Here is a 24,011-nt window from a genome sequence, read left to right as displayed (position 1 = left end):
TAATATAGCCTTTGAAGTTGGAGTTGCTAATTGAGTGTTTTCTTCAGCTGTGCTCAGCTTCAGTGGCTAAACTGAGTTCCAGCGGTCTAAAATGTCATTCTCCGTAAAGCCCACTGAATATTATCAAAGCAGACTGGCAGTGAAAGAGGAAGCTTAAAAAAAAAAAAGAAAAGAGTCTTTTCTGCCCCCAAATGGAGGAAGAATTAGCAGGTCAAACAAAGAAGGAGCAAAGAAGTCTCAAGGATGGACACTCCTTTCCTCTAAAGTGGTTTGAGCTGGGGAACCTGTTCAGAGAGTGAGAAAGAGGCCCTTTCCTTTGGGGGAGGTGCCTGCTCTGTGCAGATTCTTTGTCGTATGAGGACTCCTCAGGGCTGAATGTAGCGCAGCTCTGCCTTGCACTTTGGCCAACAGACAGGCGGAGGAGGCACTTGTCCCTGTAAGTGATTAGATGAGTGTAGCGACATCCTAGATGTCCATGATCCCAGGTTTCCAGGCCGCTGATTTCTTATTTTTCCTTTTTTGTTTTGCATAAACTCCTTTGCGGCAGTAGTCTTTGTAAAGACTTTGTAAAAAAATATTTCCTACGTAACTTTGTCTTGTGGCTACATCAGTGTGATGCCCTTGCTACTTTTTGGAAACTGAGCTAACTTAAATGACATTTACTAATAATGGATTAATTCATATCATATTTGTGCCCGAAGGGCAGTATGTTAAAGATAATAGTATAGTATTAAAAAACTAAAAAAAGAGAAACTCATATTCTCATTAATTGCCTTCCAAATTTACCAAACTATGAGGGCTTCAATTTTACTATATCTTAGAGACAAAAAAGGAAATAGTACAGGAATAACTGTATTGTTCATTGAATAGGAACCGTTTCTAAGAAGACAGACTACTTATTAATTTCAGAAAGTTCTTAACAGAGAAGATAGTTGGCCTGAGAATGTAGAAATGTAATTCTTCTGGTCCCTCAGGGGCTTCAGGGCAATAACAAAACCAGTTAGGAAGTTGGTGGTTGCCTCTATGGACTGTCATGTAGAAGAGGGATTAGACTCATTTTGTGTTAGCTCAGACAGCCCAGTGTGGATCAGAAAGTGGCAGGTTTTGGGATTGATCCCAGGAAGAACTCTGGAATGATCTCAGCTTCCTGAAAATTACCAGAGTAGTTTTAGGAGGTAGAGGTGAGCAATCATTTTCTGGGGGTCCTGGAGAGTCAAAGGATTCAAGCTTTGGATAGAAGACACAGCATGGTGATGTCAGAGATGCTGTGATGCTATAATATATTAGTCTGCCTGTATTCTCACTTAAATTTATTTTTAGTAAAAAAGTCACTAGAGGAATAGTCTCTGATTCTAAGTATGGTTGAAGTGTTCTGTTCCCTAGGATGAAAGCATATAGTGTACAGTAATGTTTACATCGTCAGCATTAGTGTCAGGGATAGGGTCCATCCCTCTCTCTTCCTGCTCTCCTCCCTTCCTCCAGAAATGGATGAGGCCACTGACACCAAAGAATGCAACTTGTCCTTTAAAATATTTCCTACGTAACTTTGTCTTAACATGTATGTAATTGTTACATTCGTTATTTGGTCTTTTCAAAAGCCATGTGTGTCGAATACCCATTATGTATTGGATGTAATAGAAAGCTAAAATTCCCCCCCAAAAAGACAAGATATAAGTAAAATATAAGCCCTCTATTAATTGATTAAATCTTAGGTTTATATTATTGAATGATAGAGTGGTGACTATAAACATGGAAACTTAGCTATTGATGTGATATTAATAATTCTTTTCATGTAAATTTTGATATCTAATACTCTGTGGTAAGTCTTAATGCTATAGCTAATCATAGAACATTTCATAATTCAAAGTCATTTATTCTGATTTTAAGTAATCACACTTGAGACAATTGTTGAACCATGCGAATGGTCTTTCGTAGAAGATAATGCAAAATTTTCTCATTTTTAATATATTCCTTTTTACTTTTGAAACATACATAAATGCATTCTCTTTGAAAATATTTCAAACCTCATAGAAGTAAACAATGAAAGATGCTCTTCATCACCTTCATGCTCAGAGGTAGCAGTTTGTTGTATATCTTTCCAAATCTCTTCCAGTATACTATAGTTTAATAGCTGTGGAACACATGCATATGGCTTTATAGTTGAAGCTTGTTTTGCTTTAACTAGTAGAATCACATTATATGGATTGTTCTACAATTTGGGTTTATTTTTACAGAACAGTATCTGGCCTCTGTTTCCATGGCAGAACATATAGATCTACCACTGTGAGGCTACATTGTAATCTGTTGTATAATGCACTATGGTTTATTTTATTGTTAATGATTGTTTTATACAATGCTAATACAGAGCATGCTACAAAAACCCTTAAAAGAGGCCTTTTGAATACACATAATAAGATTGTTGTGAGATTGTCACCTAGAAGTACATTTAGTTTCATTTAAACTACTATTATTATGGAGCCATAGGTAGATTATACGTGTAGATTTATAAAATGAAAACTGCTATTCATGGACTAACGTCGCATAAAAATCTGAAACGTAATATTTCGGAAACACTATTTCAGTCTGAATTGCATATTAATACATTTATATATTCTCGAAAAGTTATTTTATTGAATATTGTTCACATTTACTCAAAATTCACTTTAGACTTTTGCCTGATGCAACTTTAAACCAGAATTTACTTTTTCTTCATATTTGGTGTCTTTCTAAAGAAGTTTTCAGGAGGGTTACTTTTATAGACATTGTGTAGATACTTCTAGTAAACGAGAGAAAAGATACATGCAACTAAAATTGACGTCTATAATAAATCCTAATCCAACAGAGACTTTAAGGATGGAGGAAACATTTAGAGTCCTCATTAAATGCTGTTTTTTTAAAGTACTGGTACCACCTTGTAGAGAGCTGTTTTCCTTTATGTCAGTCACTCCTATGAAAACAACACTGTGTAATGGACATAGAAAGTCACAAAGATACTTAAGAGACTAGAAGGTAATAAAACATCAAATGCTAAGCCTTTAGAAATTAATAAATAATTTAGGACCAAGTTTAAATGCCATTGGTTTGTGCACATGAAGATATACAGACAGTGCCAGCTGCAGCATTCAGTTCAGACAATGCAAAGACAGGTAGGTACACACTTGATTTGGGATCAAGTCCTACTGTGACTTGTCAGGCTGTTTTGAATGGATGTGCCCACTTTTCCCCTTCAGTAGCACCTCAGATACTAACCCATTGAAGATGAGGCTTTCAGAAGATTAGGCCAACTGATTCTCTGCATACGTATGCAAGGCTTTGATTTCCTAACAGAAACACATTTTCTTAGTATCGATTAATTTGGGACCCAGCCATGGTCTTTGGGCCAGGCATGCAGTTGGCACAGGCTGGCCCTGTACCACCTCTCAGTAATTTCCACATTATCCCAGGTTTGTATCGGTTGGAAGAACTATAGCATAAGGACCTGATTTTGGTGCGTTTGGCAAACAGAAGTAACTGTAGCTTCCTGCTGGGGCAGATTTGCCTGCATTATCCATTGTCTGTGGTAAGCTGCCTAAAGCTGATTAGAGGATTGTATTGTGGACCCAGAACTTACCTTTCTTTCCTTCAGAGGTGAAGCTTCTGGCCTGCTGGCTGAGAAGTGTGTAGCTGTACTTTGTCATGGGGAGAGAGTTCCCAGGGAGAACCATCTCCCTTATGTGTCTTGTGATCTGCAGCATTCAGGAAAGTAGAGAAAGGTCGAGAATAGTACCACTTGTACTTGGAGGTTCCACCAGCCTCAGCGTGCCCCAGCAGAAGTTTGCATCCTCTTCCCATCTCAACGAGCTTCCCTCTCAGATGTCGTGTCCTTGTATCAGTCAACAGCACCACCGTGCTTCGGCTCTGTTGTCCAGGTTGGAAGCTTCTGGATTTCCCTTTACTTATTCCTGTTGTCTTGCCTTTCCTGGTCTATACATTCCCACATCATCACTTACACAGTGACCCTTGTTTTTTCCCACGTCTTTCCATTTTGCTACCAACACCTTAACTGAGCAGAGTTTCCTTTTTCCTATTGCAGTAACTTTTCAAATGTTCCATCCACAGTCTCTCTGATGCCCCTCACTTATTCCAGGTCCTGCCACCTTTGGTCCTAGACCCGAATTCATATACTTAACCTTGGCATTAAAAAAAAAAAAAAAAAACAAAAAAACACAACAAAACATATTCTTCAGTGTTGTTTGAATTCATGTGGCAAAACATACAAAAAGGAAACAATAGAACATGAAATACAGATATATTTACTGGGTGAATTATATAAAAGAAATATGTTTAACAGGTTATTTAGATACAAAAAGGACCAGTTAACATTGTTAAAACCTAGTCTTTTTGAAAGTTATAGCGTAGTGCTGTTTCTGCTCTATTTCTTTCTTTCTATCCTTCACCCTCTCTGTGTTCTAGTCATCTACCTCACCTTCACCTTTGAGTAATTACTTTATAAAAATGGCATGTGCCAGTGTCAAGTCCTAGCAATATTTGTCATTAAAAAAAGAAAATTCTCAGTCACTTGGACAGAGGCAGGCTAATTTAGCTTTTGGCTTTTTGTCTTTGAATCGAATAATCACCATTTTTCCCCTCATGCTGTTGGGGTTGTATTATTACAAATAGGAGGTTTTTTTAGTGGATGAACAGTTAAAAAATTAGATTGATTTTCCTTATTAGAAGGAGCATAATCTTTGAAGTATTTTACTTGTGCCATCAGACATTTGAATGTTCCACTATCTAAAAAAAGAATAAACCATGAATTTAGATGGAGAGACTCATATTTCAACTTTAAAATATAAAACCATTGTGGATGTTGACGTGGAAAGTTTTAAATTAATTACCTAGGTTTAGAAATATTTGCTTTCAGAAAGGTAATGGTTGGCAAATAGAGTTATTTTTCTGGAATTAAAAAAAATTTTTTTTTCCCCTCTCATCTAAACTAGATCACTTCCTGTTGTATACTCCTGTTGTATAGTTTAATGAAATGTTATATGGAGATTTTTTTAAAAGGTGGGGAAATTAAAGCTCTTCTAAAAACTAAACAAAATAACACGGTAGAACTAGACTGAATGGAATAATGTCCTGCTAGCTTAAAATACTGAATGAAGCCACAGTGTGTGCCAAAGCAGTGGCTTGTCACTAGGCTGTTAAACTGAACACTTATGAGTAAATACTTCAAATGTCATTCTGTGGTGTTCCACCCATCCACTTCTTGTATAACACACAATGCTGTTTTACTGTACACATCAAATGATTCAGTTTTCGTTTTGTCTGACGAAAGTGAAAAGGGGAAGGCACTGCCAATGCTTAGCTTGGATTCAGACATCCGTTAGAGGCCATGCGGTGTAGGCGGGACACTGGACTGGGTGTTGGGACCCTATCCTAGAATCAACGATATATGCCAAAGTGATTTCACAGCAATCCTGTGAAGTATTTCCTCTACTTAATAGATGGGAGACTGAGGTCCAGAAAGTGTTATGTCCATACAACTAATAATAATAGTACTCAACAAAAATAATAGGCTTACAAAAACCTCACTGTATGCCAAAATGCTTAAAACGCGAATCGTTCTTATCCTTAACAAGTCACTTTATTCTACATATTAGCCCATTTAATCTCAATACCAGTCCTGAGGTAGAGGATTTTTTTCTCTCATTTTACTAATGAGGAGCCTGAAGTAAAGCGAGTCTTAGTAGCTCAGTTTATAATCAGAGCTAATGCAAAGCTAAGCTTGTCTTAGTCAACATTTGTGTTGACAATTTAGATGTTGAAAATACCTTGAAATGTTTTTCTCTGTACATTATTTGTATAAGGAAGGAACAGGTATGGTTAAAAGAGAGAAAATGTCAAATGATTAAGAGGAAACTATAAGACTTTCAAGGATGCCTTTTATTTCTGTGAATTATTGGCAAACCATTTATTATAGGGTTATTTAGTTCTCACAACATTCATAGTTTCTTGGTAAAATAAAATTAAATAGTGATGATCAAAATTGGATTTTTTGTTGATTTAATGTTTTATTTAATTACTTTTGAAGTGCCCCGTTTTAGGAGGGACACTGCGTTGCTCACGTTCTGTAGATTCTGGTCTGCATGGTCAGAGACCTTCATACAGTAACGAGAGCTTCCATGCGTGCTTTGAACATCCGCTGTGTTTCAGGCATCGTGTCACCTGTTTATCATATATTAGCTCAGTTTATTCCCATGATAAGCCCACCAGATGGGTCATATTTTCCACAATTTACAGATGCAGAAATTAGGGTAAGATGAAATGCGCAAAACCACAAAGTGAGGAGCATTTTGAACAAACCTGACCTTGAAAAAACCCAGACTTCAGAGCCTGTGCCCTTCCCCTGTACTATGCTGCTGACCTTTTTGAAGTGACCTACCAACCATGCAGTCCAGTGCTGCCATATTAATGTGTCTGGACCCAGCCAGGTGTATGTGAAGTTACAAACTTGACGTGGCTCATTTCCTGCAACATCAGTTTTACTCAAATAGGGGAAACAGCATTATTTGAACATTAAAATCAATTTGGATTTATTAAGGAGGTGAATTTAAAATTCTCATTTATCTTAAGAGGAGACAAGATCTCATAGAAGCTTTGATGTTGCTTTTATGGTTCCCTTGGGCTTTGGCCCCAGTGACCTTAGTCCTCTGGCTTTAGGGGTGCCATATGGAAAACACAGAGAAGCCTGTACTTCACTTGGTTCCTTCACTGAGCAGTCATGTCAGAGTCTCACCAATATGTAAAATGCCACCGCCATATCGACCTGTGCTTGTTCTCTCTCTTTGGGCCACTTATTCTTTACCAGTTGTAGAAATAAACATCATATGGCCCAACTCATGAAGACCCCTGAAGAAAAGTGCCTATTAAAGCCTCCAGAATGAAAATAATCAAGAGGGTATTTCTCTTCTTTTTTTTTTTTTTTTTTTTAATAGGTACTTTTAAATATTTTATTTACATCATCCATTTTCCGTCACTAATCTAATGGGGGTCATTGATCATACATTAAACCCAATGGAGATTTTCCTGCATTCTGGCTAGTTTGATAAGTGTGTCCAGCTAATCAGATCCCAGATGCCTTGCAGCGGGGGACGGGTGAGCCAGAATATATGGGAGAGACTCTGAGGGTTTCTGAGTGACTCTCTGAGAATATGCCAGTCACTTAAGGGGGAGTGTGTGCTTTTCTGGGTGACCAGGCAGCCCTAAAAGGTACTGCAATGATGCTTTGCTAAGTGGCATACTGGAGTCTGAGACTATATCATGGTCCTCTTACCAGAATTCCTTATTGGGAATACCTTATGCTATTTCTCCTCTAGCACAGGCAGAACACTTTGCTAAAATTTCATATTACACATTTTCATTTCTGTTTAAGACAGCGGAACTGGGTAATTCAGATCTCTAAATTTTACTTTGTGGCTTGATTCATTTAATTCAACTATATTGCCCACTTTACTTTGTAATTGTGTAAATATATTCTACATAAGAATCCAGAAATCTTGTAAAACTGTCTAGAAATCCTAAGCTTTGTTCTGAGCTTTGTGTTGAATTATAATAAATAACAGAAAAGCATTGTCCTGGGACATATGGTTACAATGCAGTGTTAAAGACTGACATCCTATAATCACACATATTTGCAGCCCAAGTGTGGCAGGAACTCTCCATGTTAACTTGAATTGGAGTATATCTGACACATAAACATGCAACAAAAAATAACAGTTTCTCATAAAGTCAACCACAACATGAAAATATTCATTTTTAGTGCTTCTCACTCTAATGAATGAATATTTGCTCATGTTATTGAAATAGCCCTTCCTTGACAACAGAAGTACTCTAGGGGTTGATCATCCTCCGCTACCGATGGCATTATAAGCACGGACCACTCTGCTTCCCAGTTATTTTACCATTGTTTTTATGAGTGGTTCTACTTCAGCCCCAAATAGGCTTCTGTTGAAATCAAACATTCGGGTAAGGGTTTCCTTACCTGAAGCTACTGTCCTCCCTCTATGGTGAAGGATTCCCAGATCAAGTCTAAGGGAAAATTATGACTGTTCAGTGAAGGAGCTTCGCTGTAAAATAGGAGTTTTAATAACCTGGATTCAGTCATAGTCTAAGTGGTGCACTGTGTGAATATTTTGAATAAAGCTTCTGAAATTTAAATTGTGACCACTGGATAGGTAAGAGAGGTAAGGTTACTGTAGAGACGTAAAAAATGATCTTTCTAGAAGGAAATAAAATAAAAATAATATATAGGGCTTCCCTGTTGGCGTAGTGGTTGAGGTCCGCCTGCTGATGCAGGGAACATGGGTTCTTGCCCTGGTCCGGGAAGATCCCAGATGCCGCGAAGCGGCTGGACCCATGAGCCATGGCCGCTGAGCCTGCGCGTCCGGAGCCTGTGCTCCGCAATGGGAGAGGCCACAACAGTGAGAGACCCGCGTACCGCAAAAAAAAAAAAAAAAAAAAAAAAAAAATATATATATATATATATATATATATATATATAAATGACTTTTTAGGACAAGGGGTGGGGTGAAGAAGCTTGGGAGGAAGGGAGAAGGGCAGGATGGATTGCAGAATATCAAGCACCAAGTAGTAAAATAATGCTTGGTACACTCAGTGGCATCTGGGGCTGGTTTTCTTCCTCCTAGAATTACTTATTTACTCCCTGGAAGTAAATTGAAAGTGCATTTCGTGTCTCCTATATATCTTATGGCCTGGATTCTTGATGCCTTCACATAAGGAACAAATGTCTTTACATGTGCTTCACATCTCTTGTTAGGTTGACAGATCCACGTAGGACGCTATCATCAGGTAATGATTTTCCTTCTCTTGGTCGCTGTTCCCTTCTTTATAAAATGAGAAGGCTAGCCTGAGGTGATCTGTCTCAGATCCCTGTTGGTATTAGCATTCTCTACTTACAGACTCAAGCTGATTATCTAGCGTGAGTTGTTTTTTTTTGTGTGTGTGTGTGTGTGTGTGTGTGTAAAAACTCCTATCCAGACCACTTTCCCCCTCCCACTTTTTGTCCTTCAGTATCTCCTTTCTCCTCCCCGGGGTTCTATCCCAAAAAGCAATTCCTGGAGACATTCCTTCATAGAGATTGTGTCCACATATATGGATCCATTCATTATACTCATTTATAGAGGCTTAAAATGGAAGTGGAAAGAAACATCCTTCTAGGTTTTTGAGGATGGTATAGTACACTTTGCACCTCCCCCCTTCCCCGAGAAAGGACTTATCCATGCTGTGGTTCCCCATGTGCTTCTTTTTTTTTTTTGAATGGGCATGACTGTAAGACTTTATTCACAAAAACAGACAATGGGCAGGATTTGGCCTGCTGACCATAGTTTGCCAATTCCTGTGGGCTTCAGTTCTCAGTATGTAAAATGAAAGAGAGAGAGAGAGAGAGAGAGAGAGATTATTAAAATAACTGTCAGGTATAATTTACAGTTTCTTCATGGATACATGTACTCCATATGCTTCTTAATTGTGGGCCACCAATTGTATCAGAGAGGTAACTGTAATAGCAGATGGATGGTGGACAACTAGTAAGTAGGACATGGTTATGTTGCTGAGGTTCATGGTGATGAGCAAAAAGGCCTCCAACTGGGTTATGTCTGTTGAAGCAGAAAATAAAGGCATGAGGGCTAACAGCAAACGACATGCATTGATTGCATGTCATGTACAAAGACCTCTGTTCATCCTCACAGCTATCTCAAATGGTTGACATCATTCTTATTTCAAAGAAACTGAGGCTTCTAGAGGTTTAGTAACACCACCTCTGTGTTTTCCAGGGATCTTGACTGAAGCTCTTCCCTTTTGTGGAATCAAGGAATCCACATTCTTTGACCCGAAGATTTCAGGTCATCTTCACAGTTGTTTCGGTGAGGTAGAAGGTGGCTCTCCACATTCTTGCCTAGTTGAGTCGAGTGAGCTCAAAGAGCTGGCAAAATTATGATAATGAAGTTAAATTCACATCCCATTAAACCTAGGCCGATAGTTAAGTCCAATTATGCTTAGCGCTTGCAGCTTACATAAATATTAAATTGTCAGCTTTAATAAACTTCAAAATTTGCTCACCCCGCAGTCTTCCAGCTTCACTGTTTTAAGCTCTGCTGAGGCATATTATTTCTTGCTGAAGAGGTTGATAGAAGCAGAGGGTCCTTTGTGGCACTTGAGTTGGGGAATATAAGCACCTACACATTTTGACAGGCCAGAGGTTACCTACAGTGATTCAAGTGACAGGTTTAAAAGATAAAGGTTTTGTTTTGTTTTGTAAAGAGCTTAGGAATCCAGAAACGACTGCCATTGCTCCTCGGTAAGATGCTTACCTAGCCCTGCCTTATGTCCCTCCTCTGACTAGTGTTTAATGGTCTAAACCTTGGGGTCCATATTTCCCATATGATGTCATTTGCTTCCATGCTTCAGGGACCAAAATCTCTTTTTCGTTGTCGTTGTTGGAAAATACAAACTTGGTTTTACTGAAGGTCGTATTTACTGTGCACGAGACCTTTTTCCTCAGTGTTATTGAGTAATAATTGACATACATCACTGTATAAGTTTCAAGCATACAGCATGATGGTTTGATTTACATATGTTATGAAGTGATTACCACAATAGGTTCAGCTAACATTGATTTTCTCATACAGATACGATAAAAAGGAAAGAAAGGAAAAAAGACAAAAAGGGAAAAATACCTTGTGGTGAGAATTTTTAGGATTTACTCTCTTAACTTTCCTACATATCATACAGCAGTGTTTGCACCTAGTACTTATTTATCTTAGAACTGGGAGTTTGTATCTTTTGACCAACTTCCTCCAATCCCCCACCCCCTACACTTCACCTCTTGGTAACCTTAAGCCTGATCTCTGTTTCTGTGAGTTTGGCATTTTGTTTCATTTAATTCAGTAATTATCTTTCTCTGTATGACTTATTTCACTTAGCATAGTGTTGCCAGGGTCCATCCATGTTGTTGCAGATGGTAGGATTTCCTCGTTTTTTGGTGTTTTTTTTATGGCTGAGTAGTATTCCATTGTATACATACACCACAACTAATTTATCCTTTTATCCATCAATAGACACGTAAGTTATTTCCATGTCTTAACTATTGTAAATAATGTTGCTATGAACAGGGTGGTGCAGATATCTTTGTCAAGTAAGTATTTTCATTTTTTAAAATATATTCCTGGAAGTGGAATCGCTGTATCATATAGTAGGTCTATTTTTAATTTTTTGAGGATTATCTACACTGTTTTCCACAGTGGGTTCAGTTATTTATAATCCCACCAATAGTGCACAAGGGACCAAAATCTTGATTTTTATTTTTTTTCCCTAAGCTCTGGCTAGTATTTCCAGTAGTCCATTGGATTTGGTACCTAAATATATTGCAGTGATCTCTAACTAAAATTACATGTTAAGACTAAACTCGTTCTCTCTCCCATTTCCTATACTTTCCATCTCAGTTAATGGCACCGTCATTCTCCTGGTTATACGAGCCTGAAATCTTACAGTCTTATTGACTTCTCTTTTATCCCTTATTCTACAAAACTACATAGGCCATAGCTTCTGTCAATTTTACCTCTTACGTGCGATTTCTTCTTTTCATCCTACCTTTGGATGACTTAGCTTGGGTAGGCGTTGCTTTTGGGACTTTTGCAAGAGATCTTATCTGGTTTCTGTTCTTGGCATCTATTCATCTATTGCCAACATTGGTATCATCCCCCAGTGCCTATAGGATAAAATTGAAACTCCTTAGTATGGGCAGAAGCCCTTACTAGCCTCATCTTGGGATACCCCTATCTCATGTAATATACTTTATGCTGTTTTGAGACTCAATTCCTTTCCATTCTCTAATGTCATGCTGTTCTTCCACAGTTCTCTGCCTTATCACCTGCCATTCATTCCTCAGCCTACCTTTCATTCATCCAATGAATGTTTATTGATTGAAAATCTCTTATTCCTCTGAAAAAGATCCCAACTCTTGTTTCTTCCCCAGCTGCCTCTGAGATCTAATTGTCCTCTCGTATGCCACCATGGCACTTGCTCCATTGTTTCACTTCCTCATACATGTGCCTCCCCTAATCTCCTGGGAGGATCTCCAGATTAGAGACTATATCCTACCTGTTTTTGAGTTTCTTCCTTTACAGCAGTACTTGGCACACAGTACATTATCAGTGAATTTTATTAAAGAATGGGTATTCTGGAAACTGAATGTGAAAGGGCAGGCTCAGCAAAGGATTTAATTTTAGATATTCTTAGTGATAAGGATAGTTGTATTTCATTTCCAGGACAATTAATAGAGACTCTGATGTACAACTGATGGAAAATATCTTCTAGTGCTGGTACGTTTTACCAGCAATGTTATTATTCTAAACAGCCAGCGAACCACAAAAGCATGCTTCATGGTTATCAGTGTTCACCCTTCTAATCTGTTAGGCTTTTCATTAAGGGATTTCAATATGATTTTAGTATAACTACCCTGTATATTTATATAAATGTTTGCATTGGAAAACCACGTATAGTACTTTGCTCCAAACTCCCCAGAGTATATATAATCCATATGTATATTTATTGATAGATTTATTATGTCAGTGGATAGGAGAGTTAGGACATGTACTTTATGTCAGTTTCCTTTATAAGTAACAGCTGTCGTTGGATTTATATTCTGAGTGGGATTAATCACCTAATTGCTTTCTGAACTTTGGTGACTGTAATTGAGAACATCTCCTCCTCAAATAAATGAAGTATTTAATTTAGGAAATGGGGTTTGGGGTGCTAAGCCTCTTCTCTCTTTTTATTTAGGCCATGGACAAATGTTCTCAAATTAGTGAGGAAGCAAACACATTAAGAGGTGGCAGCTCTGGGGTTACAAAGTAAATAGTTTTGAAACTAACGACCAGAGAAAGCTGTCTGTAGGGCCATACACCAGCTTTTCTACCCATACCAAGGGTTTAAACTTCTGAATAAGCGCAGTATAATATTTAAGAAAAGGTAGATTTTTTTTTTCTATCACATTTACAATAAAACAACCTTTAAATCTAGTTTAATCTAATAATTGTCTGTGTAGTTCCCCTGCTGATGTTTGCAAGGAGTAATGAATGATTTTACTAAGACTGAATTAGGCAACTTATAAACGGTGAAACCTCCAAAGTCAATGCAATTTCATTAAAATCCTTATTAGTTTCTGGTAAGGATTATAATACACTCTGCATAGAACACAAATCAGCTTGCAATTAGTAGAATGCTATTTATGATTAAAAATGCTCTTTGAAAGCAAAAAGTTTACTAAGGCAGGCTCAGTTGCTAAATTCTGTCGCAGTGTTTGGTGGAATCTCTTCATCTTCCAAAGGTAGCAGTGTGAGGAAGACTGAGTAATTCAGTGGTGGGTTTGACTGAGGAGGAAGGTTTTTGAACAAGTACGGATATATACACAGATGCATAGAGAGAGAGGTGTAAAAGCTATGATACAGATAGAGATAGTTCTGCTTGCAGTCATATTTTACATATATCTATATCTGTACATTACATGCATTACATATTTTTCTTAGTCTGGACATGGGGCTGACTCTGGAAAAAATGTTAACGCAAATGAGTTCATTTAGGTTGACAGTCTTTTATTTAAGGTTATCTGGAGTGTCTGAACACATGGAGACCTCATGAGAAGAGGTTGAAGAGAGAAACGTTCTTGTTTTCATGCCAGATAAAGCATGCTGATTCCTACTGTAATTTGAATTACAAAAACAAATACCTTTTAAAAAATGTGTTTTGTATATTCTCTCTCATACAACTTCAAGGAATTTCATCTCATAAAATGATGGCCTTTTGTGTCCTCCTTCCTGGTAAACTTCATAGCTGATAAACAAAGACAAGGTGTTGTAAAGTCCCAGGAATCTCGGACAGAGAGGAAGGTTCATGTCAGTGTTGTCTAGGGAACTTTGAGCGCTACAGATAAACGTAACTCAAGACGCTTTGTGAAAACATGTTAACAGTTTCGTATTTAGAATTCTTTGCCTATTTGAAAGGGTAGCACACAAAGATCTTTTTTTTTTTTACTGTTAATATTATTCCTTTTTTTTTAACATCTGTATTGGAGTATAATTGCTTTACATTGTTGTGTTGGTTTCTGCTGTATAACGAAGTCAATCAGCCATACGTATACATATCCCCATATACCCTCCCTCTCGTGTCTCCCTCCCACCCTCCCTATCCCACCCCTCTAGGTGGTCACAAAGCACCGAGCTGGTCTCCCTGTGCTATGCGGTTGCTTCCCAATAGCTATTTTACATTTGGTAGTGTATATATGTCCATGCCACTCTGCGTTTGGCTTCCTGACTTTCCTTTCAACAGGATATTAGATATTGTGCCTTTGGATATGTGGAGAGAGAGTTCCCTTTCTCACTGCTTTTCCTCTTCTGTTTGTGGCCCATTGTTGAGTGTTAGTGAGTAGGTATGGAGCTGGAGGGTCTAATACCTCCTACTGTTTCCTGTCCTTGCAAGTACTGCATTGTATCAACATTGTGGGAACCTCTAATTCTTGTCCTCTCTAGACTGAGAGCCCTTGAAGTGTGGTCCTGTGCTTTTTATCTCTAGATTCCTAAACTTAGCACAATGCTGGCACATAATAGATGCTCGATACATGTTTCTTGACTGCGTGACCTAATTAATAAATGAATCATCTAAGTTTTATTTTTCAACCCTGACAGTATGTGCTTCTGACAACTTGAATTCTGTGCAGTTAGTTTAAGAATTTACCCTGTTACGACACCAAGAAGCAATCGGGAGAATACCACCACCAATAGGATAAAACTAATCCAAGTTCTAATGGTCTAATGTTCCCCATTAGTGGGTAAATGGTGCAACTTATGCCGAAATGTACACGGAGTTAAGACGGACCTTTTAATTTGGAGGAATAATTGAATATGAACAGTCAGGAAAATGTAAATAAGGTAGTGCTGTTTCTTTTTACACATCTCAAGTCTCTGTTTAATTTAGAAATATTAAAATGCATTATGCGTATTGTGGTTTGTTCTCAAATGACCACACTTGATATGTTAAGTTTTAGAGCATAGTAGTTTATTCAAACACTAGTTACAGATTCACTTATTGAATTAAATTTAAATGCTATAGCTTTTGTTATAAGTAGAATTCCAAAGCTGAGAAAATATAAACAAGTCAGCATCTTTCGTGTTCTATGAATTTTGTTTTTTGTGAATTTACGGAGTAGGAAATGAGAAGAAACAATAATTCTAAAGAAATTATTCAGTTTTCCAGTCTTACTGCTTGCATCAATTTTATAGGTACAGAAAGTATTTCATAGCTACCTTCTACTTAAATGGTTTTTGGTCTTCACATCTCAATACCCTTAGGACCCTTAGCTTTTGCTTTTTAATTAAAGTCTACCCTTTTTCTCTTTTTCCCACAAAGGAAAAGAACTCTACACTCAACTATTTTTTTGCTGTCCTTGCGTCCAGGTCTTTAAATGTCTAGACCTGGGATTAATAATTCCCACCCTGCTCCTAGATTGATAACCCAAGCATCTTAACTCTTTGGAAGGCAGCATTTTTCTGAGAAGGTCAGACAGTTTGGTTTCTTTGACAGTGACTCTTCCAGTGAACGGTTCTCTCCCTGTGGAGGATATTTTATGGTACTCTGAAAAATGAGCTGGGCTATGTATGTGATTGAATTTAGGAAAGAATTGCTGGGGTTAAAATGCATGATCTGATAGAAGAACCATGTTCCTAGCCAGTTTCCTAATGGTTTAAACAGTACTCTTCAATGTTGACTGCTAATATATTCCATTTTATAGTATTTTTTTTTAGTACTTTGATATTTTTCAGACACTCGTTATGTTTTTTTTAATGACGACCTCATTGCAGAACATTTGGAGAATGTAAGAATGTCTAAAGTGGAAAATTAAAATAATCCTGATCCTATGTCTCTAGGATAAACACTGCGAACATTTTGGTGGAGATTCTTACAGGCTTTTTTTTCTATGTATGTTTGTATGTTTAATCCTATTCTCACTACTAAGGAGATAAAAAGGCCTCTCTCTTTCTGAGTCCTAAAAAGAGAGATGCTAAAAGATGTAAAAATTAATACTTTATTTGAATTTTGTTCATTATGATGTATCCTTTGTATCTTTAAACGTGTAGGCCCAAGAAAAGTGGGTCCATTTTTCTTTTAAATAATAAAAAAAAATCTGGGGTAATGGATTATACTTATCACAAGAGCTTAATGAAGAGTGAAAAGAATTATCTGAGCGCTGTTACCAACTCAGATTCTGTAGCTATGTCAAGCCACGTAAGTCTTTGGGAATATAGGCAACACTATAGCTAGGGTTGACAGTGTCCAGGGCCATATTGGATAAAGCAACAGAGCTGCTTGGGAACATCAGTGAGCATGAAATTGGTATTGATTTAGTGCCCAAGAAAAAGCTTCAGAAATCTGAAATGTAGGTCTTGAATGCATTCTGTATTTATTTCATTTTTCCTTATTTTCTCTTTGTTCTGGTTTCTTCTCCCAATTAATTTCTTTTTGATTATTTTTCTCATATTGTTTGTATAAATGCAAGGTATTCTGAATTCTTTCTGGAATGAGGCAGGAATATTAACAAGTATATAAATAAATAGACAAAATGTATAGTAGTGTAGAGTGGGGATATCGTTAGTTTCCTTGAACTAAAAGGTAATTGGTGAGAGGAAAAAACTTACTTTACAGAAATAGGAATAGGAGAAGTTGAGATATTTGGATCATATTTTTGTCTTGATGTTTTGGCTCCTTTCTTTCCAATTTTTGTGACTAAATATGGATCCCCGTAAGCCATATTATCAAGTGTTAACACAAAGTCTGTTGTTCCAGGGTTAAATCTAGTAAAACAAACAAAAATTCCCACTTAACCCCTTACTTTGGAAGTAAACGAAAAAGAATTGATAATGACAGCCATTTGTAATTTATTATTGTAATTTAAAGAATGCACTTGCTTGTCCCTGTTACAATTGATTTCTTTAGGCAAATCTACCTTTTTTTAGTGTAATTAATAGAAGCCATAAATCTTTGCAAGCTGTTTCTGTTAACAGCACAGTAATATAGGAACATGAGGTTTTAGGATGACATCCTGTTAGAGATTTAGCTAAAAATTGCTTGCACCATTTAATAAAAGTGCCAAATGGAGTCCACCCACAGCAAACTAAAACTAAAAACTAAAGCTATCAAAAGTTTACTTGGTTTCCCAATACTTTATGTAGTGAAGCTATATTTTTCCATAATAGTTATTATTAATTTATTCACATTTATAGCTTAAATGGGAATTGAGGTATTATAACATTATTTAGGTCTTTTAGTCTAGATTTTATTAAATGTAGCTTATGTGTATAAATTTCCTGATACTATTTTATGTATATTATACATTTCACACGAGTTCAATAATATATATATAGTAAGTATTTTTTTAGAATTGATTATTATGCCTTAATTAAAGCCCATTTTCTTAAGATGGAAAACTGATGTATCTCAAACAACCTCATTCCTCAAAATGATTTAATTTTTATGTCTCTCACTTTCCACATGGTTTCTGCTCCTCTAGAGGACTCGTTTGTATATTTTCTCTTCTCATGCTTTTCTAAGTTAGTAACTACAATCATGAACTCTCCTGTAGTATATCTTTGGATGAATAACATAATATATTATGAATTTTTTTCATATCTCTCCCAGAGTGACTTAAAAGTAATTATTATGTTTGTGTATTTAATTTATTTTTGAGGCAGTATTACTAATATATAATCAGTCCATTTACTTTTTGTAATTGCGTGTTATACTCCTTAATTAAGATAATTCATGATATGTAAGATAATATATTATTGTTTTCTCCTTTTTCATAGTGATTAGTGACTCTCACATTATCATAAATTGCTACAACAAATTCCACAGTTTTATCAAATAGGATGGATTCCTTTAAGAAACTAATATGTTTAGAATCTCTGATACTTGTACCTTTTTGTTCATGTTGAAGCCTTGAAGAAGAACCTTGAACAGTGTCTAATTTCCTCCCAGGAACTTAACCAGTGGTTATTAGTGATATACAATGATAAGTACAACATGGAATTTCACCTGCTGTGGAGTAACTAAGATAGGTGACTATCCTACTGAGTATGCACTTTAACTGGTGCCTTTATGAAAGAGATGAATAGGGCTGGGACTTTTTTTTAATCAATGCACGTGGATTAGTTACCTTTATATTTTACTTATAAATTTTACTTATATATTTTACTTATAAATTATATTTTATTTATAAATTACTTATATATATTTACTTATAAATATAATTACTTATATTTACTTATAAATTACTTATAAAGTATAATTAATTACCTATATATTTTACTTATAAATTAGTTACCTTTATATTTTCTTTGACGACAAGAACTCTTTCTGATACATCTTTATGCTCTGCAGTACATTAAACATAGTATGGAATCTAAAATTTTTTTTGTTGAATTAAATTAACATGGAAATACACTTTATATAGTGTGTTAAATGAAATCATGCTTTCTAAGTACAAAGAGTCTGTCTTGATGCTTTCTTAATCTGTTGTCAGTAGCTTTGTCAGACATTGGCCTATGTCATACATAGGAAATATGTATATAGCTGTACATACATGCATATGCATAGGTATACATAGCAATATATGCATTCATACGTATGAAAGATCTGTGTGTGTGCGTATTGTGTTTCTTTATTCCTGACTTATATCCAGGTGGCAATTAGAGTAAAAGTGTTTAAATAACGCATCAGTACTTTTTTTTTTTTTTTAACTTCCTCTAAGCACAGAATGCCCTTATGTGACACTTAAAAGACTAAGCTGACTTTCTGGACTATAGATTTGTGGTCTTTGAATCAGTTCTAATTAAATGCATGGTTCTACATTTCAGCATTTTCCTGAGCCTTCTATTCTTCTTCTATTGTACATCATATAATGCACATCATGTAATCTCTAGTTATATAGAGATTATTGCACATCATATAATGCACACCATGTAATCTCTAGTTATACCTGACGTCTGTAATGTTCTCACACATTCTGACTTAAAATTTTTTATATATGATTTGCAATATAAAATAAACAGATTTACACTCTTATGTGGATTTTTAATATACCATGGAGTCATTCGCTAGGACTTGTATATTTGAGTTCTGAGTAGATATTTTTGTCAAACATTTTAATAATTAAGGAAAAGTTATAGAATGGTTAGGCATGATATGTTGGATGAACCTTGCCATTGTAAGAGTGACTGAAATTTCTTTACATGTTTTCTATTTTTAAAAAATTGGGAATATAATTGTGATTTTTATTTTATTTGGTTTTGATTTTGGTCTTAAAATATAGACGACTTTGGAGCAGAGGATAAGACAAAGTAATTGATTCAGGCCAGGGAGTGGGGACTGTAGAATAGAAATTAGACTTGCTCTGCATGATACCACATGTCAAAGCATCCCAGAAAAACACTAAAACTAGTGAAAATTACCGGGTAGCGTGGTTTATGACAATATAGTGCCTTTCCTATTATATATATATAGTACCATATATATATGGTAGGTCACTAGGTCCCAGCACCAGCTACTTAAGAATCAGTGAGTCAATAAAATAGATGGGAAAGATGGAATTTCTCTCTAATCATCTTATACTGTTTCAGCAGCTATGATATTTCTCTGGAAGCATTTTGTCACAGTGGCCATGATGAGACTCACAGTACAGTTTCTAGAAGTTGTATTTCCTAAAGCGCTAGATGGCTCTTTCATTGAAATCTGCCATTTTTCTTTTTAAAGATATGATCCCCAAACCTTTTAAGATAGAGTGCTTCATACCGATAAGAATCAGTGTAGCAAGGCATTTACACTACTGAAATAACACTGCCTCCTACACAACTTTGTTACGATGTTCCCCCTTCACTTGTCTGAGGAGTTAGGAGTTTATAAGGACAACTTACTGTCATTCTTAGAAGATACAGTAGTATCATGTACTCCCTTGTCTGGAACTTGCTACTTACTTAAAAGTGCAAATAGCAACAACAAAGATGACTTTTCAATATGCAGAGAGTGAATGTTCAGCAGCTCTGAAAATCTTGCATTCCATGCTGGTTCTCTAGCCGTTCAAGTCAGTGGCCCAGGGAGACTACAGATGCATTATGAATTAATAGTTAACCATCTTCCATGCTAGGTGCTGAAGTTTACCATCTTATTTTTCTTAGCAAAACTTGGCCTCCCAAAAGAGAATCATCACTCATGCAATCACTCATGATTCAACTGAATCAGATGCTGTCAGTTGAGAATTGAGTTTCTTGTATAATTTTCCAACACTTGTGCGGGTATGATTTTCTAAAGTCTTCATCAGTGAAAGTAAGTAGGCCATTTATTTGGCCTCTGCCTTCTTTTCTATCATTGTCATGTGCTATTCCTCTCTTTCTTCCTTGCATACCAGCCATGTAAAGGCATCCTCAATTTCCCAAATGTGCTACACTTATTTGTGCCTCTAGGAAATTGCTTTTATATTTGTCTATATTATCCTCTTTTATTATCTCTACCAAACTCCTATCCATCGTTCAAACTTCAACTCAACTATTACAGCCTGTTTTTGACTTTCTTCGGTAGAATTTATTGCCTTCTCCTCCTTGAGTCTATAATAGTGTATAATGACTCCATTAACAATTAGCATGCAAAGTTATAATTATTTATCATTAGACACTAAGCCAAATCTTCAATTACAGCAATGTTTATGTCTATATGATTTATCTCAGTACCCATTGCTCAGTAAGTAGGCAATGCAACCTTTGTTAGGTGAATAAAATAAAGACTTTAGGAAATCTCATTATAAAGTAGCTGAGATATGTTAAAGAACTGTGAACTCAAAAGAGTCAGTATGTCTAGTGTGTATACCATTGGTATTGACTCTAGTCAAGATGAAGGGTGTGCAATCCTTGATTTATCTACTCTACAAATGAACAGCTGAGAACATCCAAAGCTATTCAAGTCCTTGCATGTGAATGACAAGCAGTCACTCACCTAAGTCAATTCTACTTCCTTAGAAGCAGTATACATCATTGTTTATTATCACTGACACACAAGGGTTTTAAAGTTCATTCAGCTAAAGGGAGCAGGCCATTATATGTGATAAAGGTTCAGTGTTAGGGGGTTGTTCTGGGGGGAGTACTTTTACATCTGAGTAATAGTTTGAGGAACTGAACTTCAAGAAGAACCTAGAAGGAGGGTATTGTTTCATTTGAAAGAGTTTAGCATCAATATAAGTGGTCTTGCTTAAGGTCTATGTGTTCAGTACTGCTTATTTTTAATTATCACAATGAATTCTTTTAAATTTGAATTTCCATATTAAACTCACTATATTTTGATACTTTTGACCCTGTGTCAGCTCAAAGTTGTTTTGATAAATATATGCTATTACGAGGCTGAACTTCGACTAATTCTGTAAAACCAAAGACCAGCTGTCCAAAATTTGTTTCTTCTCTGCCCAGAAATTTGTTCAACTTGAGCCAAATCCAAACTAGAAGAGATTTGAACTTATGCTTATTAATGGCCAACAAGTCTATAGGATTAGAATGTTTTTATAGTAAATATAGAGTTCAAACTTAAAGCTTGATTTAGATTTGTATTCTATGCTTAAACTGAAATTCTGTGATATAAATGAAGTTGTTATTACAATTTACTTTGTTCTCAAGGCTCATGGAATGGCAACTTTGTCATTCCTCTCAGACTTGGTGTTTTAGCTAACTAAACTTATGAATTTGATCTTTAGAAATTCTTAAAATAATCTCCAGTTAAATCACTTGAAAAAATTCCACCCCCCTCCCACATTCTTTCACCTCTTACTCCCGTTTTCCATAAATTATTCTGTTTGATTTTGATTGCAATCAAGCAGTTATCTTTTGAAAATTAAAGCAGGCCTGCCAATAAACAACCACCTTGGATCAGTGGATAGATGACACTGAAGTCAAAATGAGGCTGAATGAACTCTCCCAGCTGAAGAGTGGCAGCTGTGTCTTCCTTTGAAGAAGCTTTGCCCATCCGCAGAGCAGAAGTAAAATATGACTTGCATTACAAGGGTTGTGGTAGGCTAAATAGTGCCCCTTCCCCCAAAGATGCCTAGGTCTTAATCCTTGCAGCCTGTGAGTATGTTACCTTGCAAGGCAAAGAGAGTTTAAGGTTGCAGGTGGAATTAATGTTACTCATCAACTGACCCTAAGGTTGGGAGGTTGGTCTAGATCATCCAGGTGAGTCTAATGTAGTCACAAGGTTTCTTAAATAGGAGGCAGACTCTAGCGTCAGACCAATGAAATCTGAGGAAGGCTTAGTTGGCCTTTGCTGGCTTTGAAGCTAGAAGGGGGCCACAAACCAAGAAATGTGGGCACTCTCTAGAGGCTGGGAAAATCAAGAAAACGGTTTCTCCCCTGGACTCTCTAGAAAGGGTACAGCCCTGCTGACACCGTGATTTAACCCAGTGAGACACATTTTGGACTTCTGATGTCTAGGACATAAGGTAATAAATTTCTCTTGTTTTAAGCCCCTGGGTTTGTAGCAGTTAATTACAGCATCAGAAGGAAACTAATTATGTACTTTAATTTTAATTGTCCTATTGTTTAGTCTACAACTTATTAAGTTCTGACGCAGATCTTTAGTAGTATTTTCTTATTTATCCTCCATGTGCCTTCGTGACCCCTGCTTTTACAGTGAAGAGCATTTTCAGAGTTCCTTTGCATCATTCATTTGCTTGAAAACATCCTCTGAGTTCATACCTAACGTCAATAATAGTGAACACAGACTCTTTGGTGGGTTTAGGTTGGGATAGGGGTAGGAAAAAAACAGGTTTAGTCTTTAAATGTAGAAATAAAATCTCTAGGAAGGTAAGGACATGAAAGAAATGGTAACATATCATCCATAAATGGAAAAGCATGTGAAACTACCTAACTACCCACCCTCTGATTAAGTCTGCTGCATACCCGTATTTCAGGATATAGTACACAAGCATGGAAGTGTTCTCCAAATAAAATCCATTGGAAGGCATGATCAGCCTACTCCAAAACAAGGCATTATTCTTAAAAGCCCACACTGTATCAACCCTGCACATCATTTATGTTGTATTAAGAGCTCAACTCCTTTTTTCTTGAGCTATTTTCTGGCATAGCTTAAGGGAAGGCTATATCTGTTTCAGACACTTTGACCATCTGGTTTCTATTATCAGCCTTAATAAAATCAACTCCAGCTCACTATGACTGTACAATACCTATATACCCTTAAGTATGGCCATATTCGGTTTACAAAAATCAATATCCATAACCCCAGTAATCTTTTGTTATCAATGGCCGATCAGTATTAGTTGACCGTGTGAAAGCAAGCACTTTCTGTTGTTTCCAACACGATTCCCTTTCAGGAAATTTCTCAATTTAAATATCCCAAATTGGCAAACGCACACTTGAAATTGCACCTAGCCAGCATGAGACTTTAACAACGTTCATTGTAATTTACAAAATGTTGTAACAGGTTGTGTGGGCACAGCTCAGGAATCAGAGGAATGTGTCAAATTTCTCATTCAAACGGAAGCATGACTTTATTGATTTATGAGGTGGCAGACATGCCAAGGCATCCAAGTACCAGGATTCTATCCAAGGCAGGTTTCTGGAGAGGAACAACCCATGCTGGGAACTCACTGTCATAGACAGAAATTGGATTGTATTCTGAACTCCATGTTCTAGTTTTCAAGTCACAAATAGCTTACGGTGACAGTAAATTCCTACTCCAAGTACCATCTTATTTTTAATATTGTTAATTCAGATACTTAGAATTAGGTCAGAGGGTTTTCATATTTTCTTCCATGTTTCTTCTTGTGTTTCCTGAGAATACATTCATAAAGAACCAAAAGACAAGTCAGAAAATAAATGTAATTCTGCTTTATTGTTTATTATTGTATC

The 24,011-nt window shown here is 36.5% G+C and overlaps 1 protein-coding gene across 1 annotated transcript in view; it reads left to right on the top strand.

The window, feature by feature from the left end:
• PTPRD (protein tyrosine phosphatase receptor type D) overlaps positions 1-24,011 on the top strand; it is a 527,692-nt gene that overhangs the window by 228,199 nt on the left and 275,482 nt on the right.

Source organism: Phocoena sinus, chromosome 6 (assembly GCF_008692025.1).
Source record: "Phocoena sinus isolate mPhoSin1 chromosome 6, mPhoSin1.pri, whole genome shotgun sequence".
In the NCBI taxonomy this organism is placed as follows: Eukaryota; Metazoa; Chordata; class Mammalia; order Artiodactyla; family Phocoenidae; genus Phocoena; species Phocoena sinus.
The sequence above is the reverse complement of the archived record's forward strand: the minus strand, read 5'-3'. Positions and strand labels throughout refer to the sequence as shown.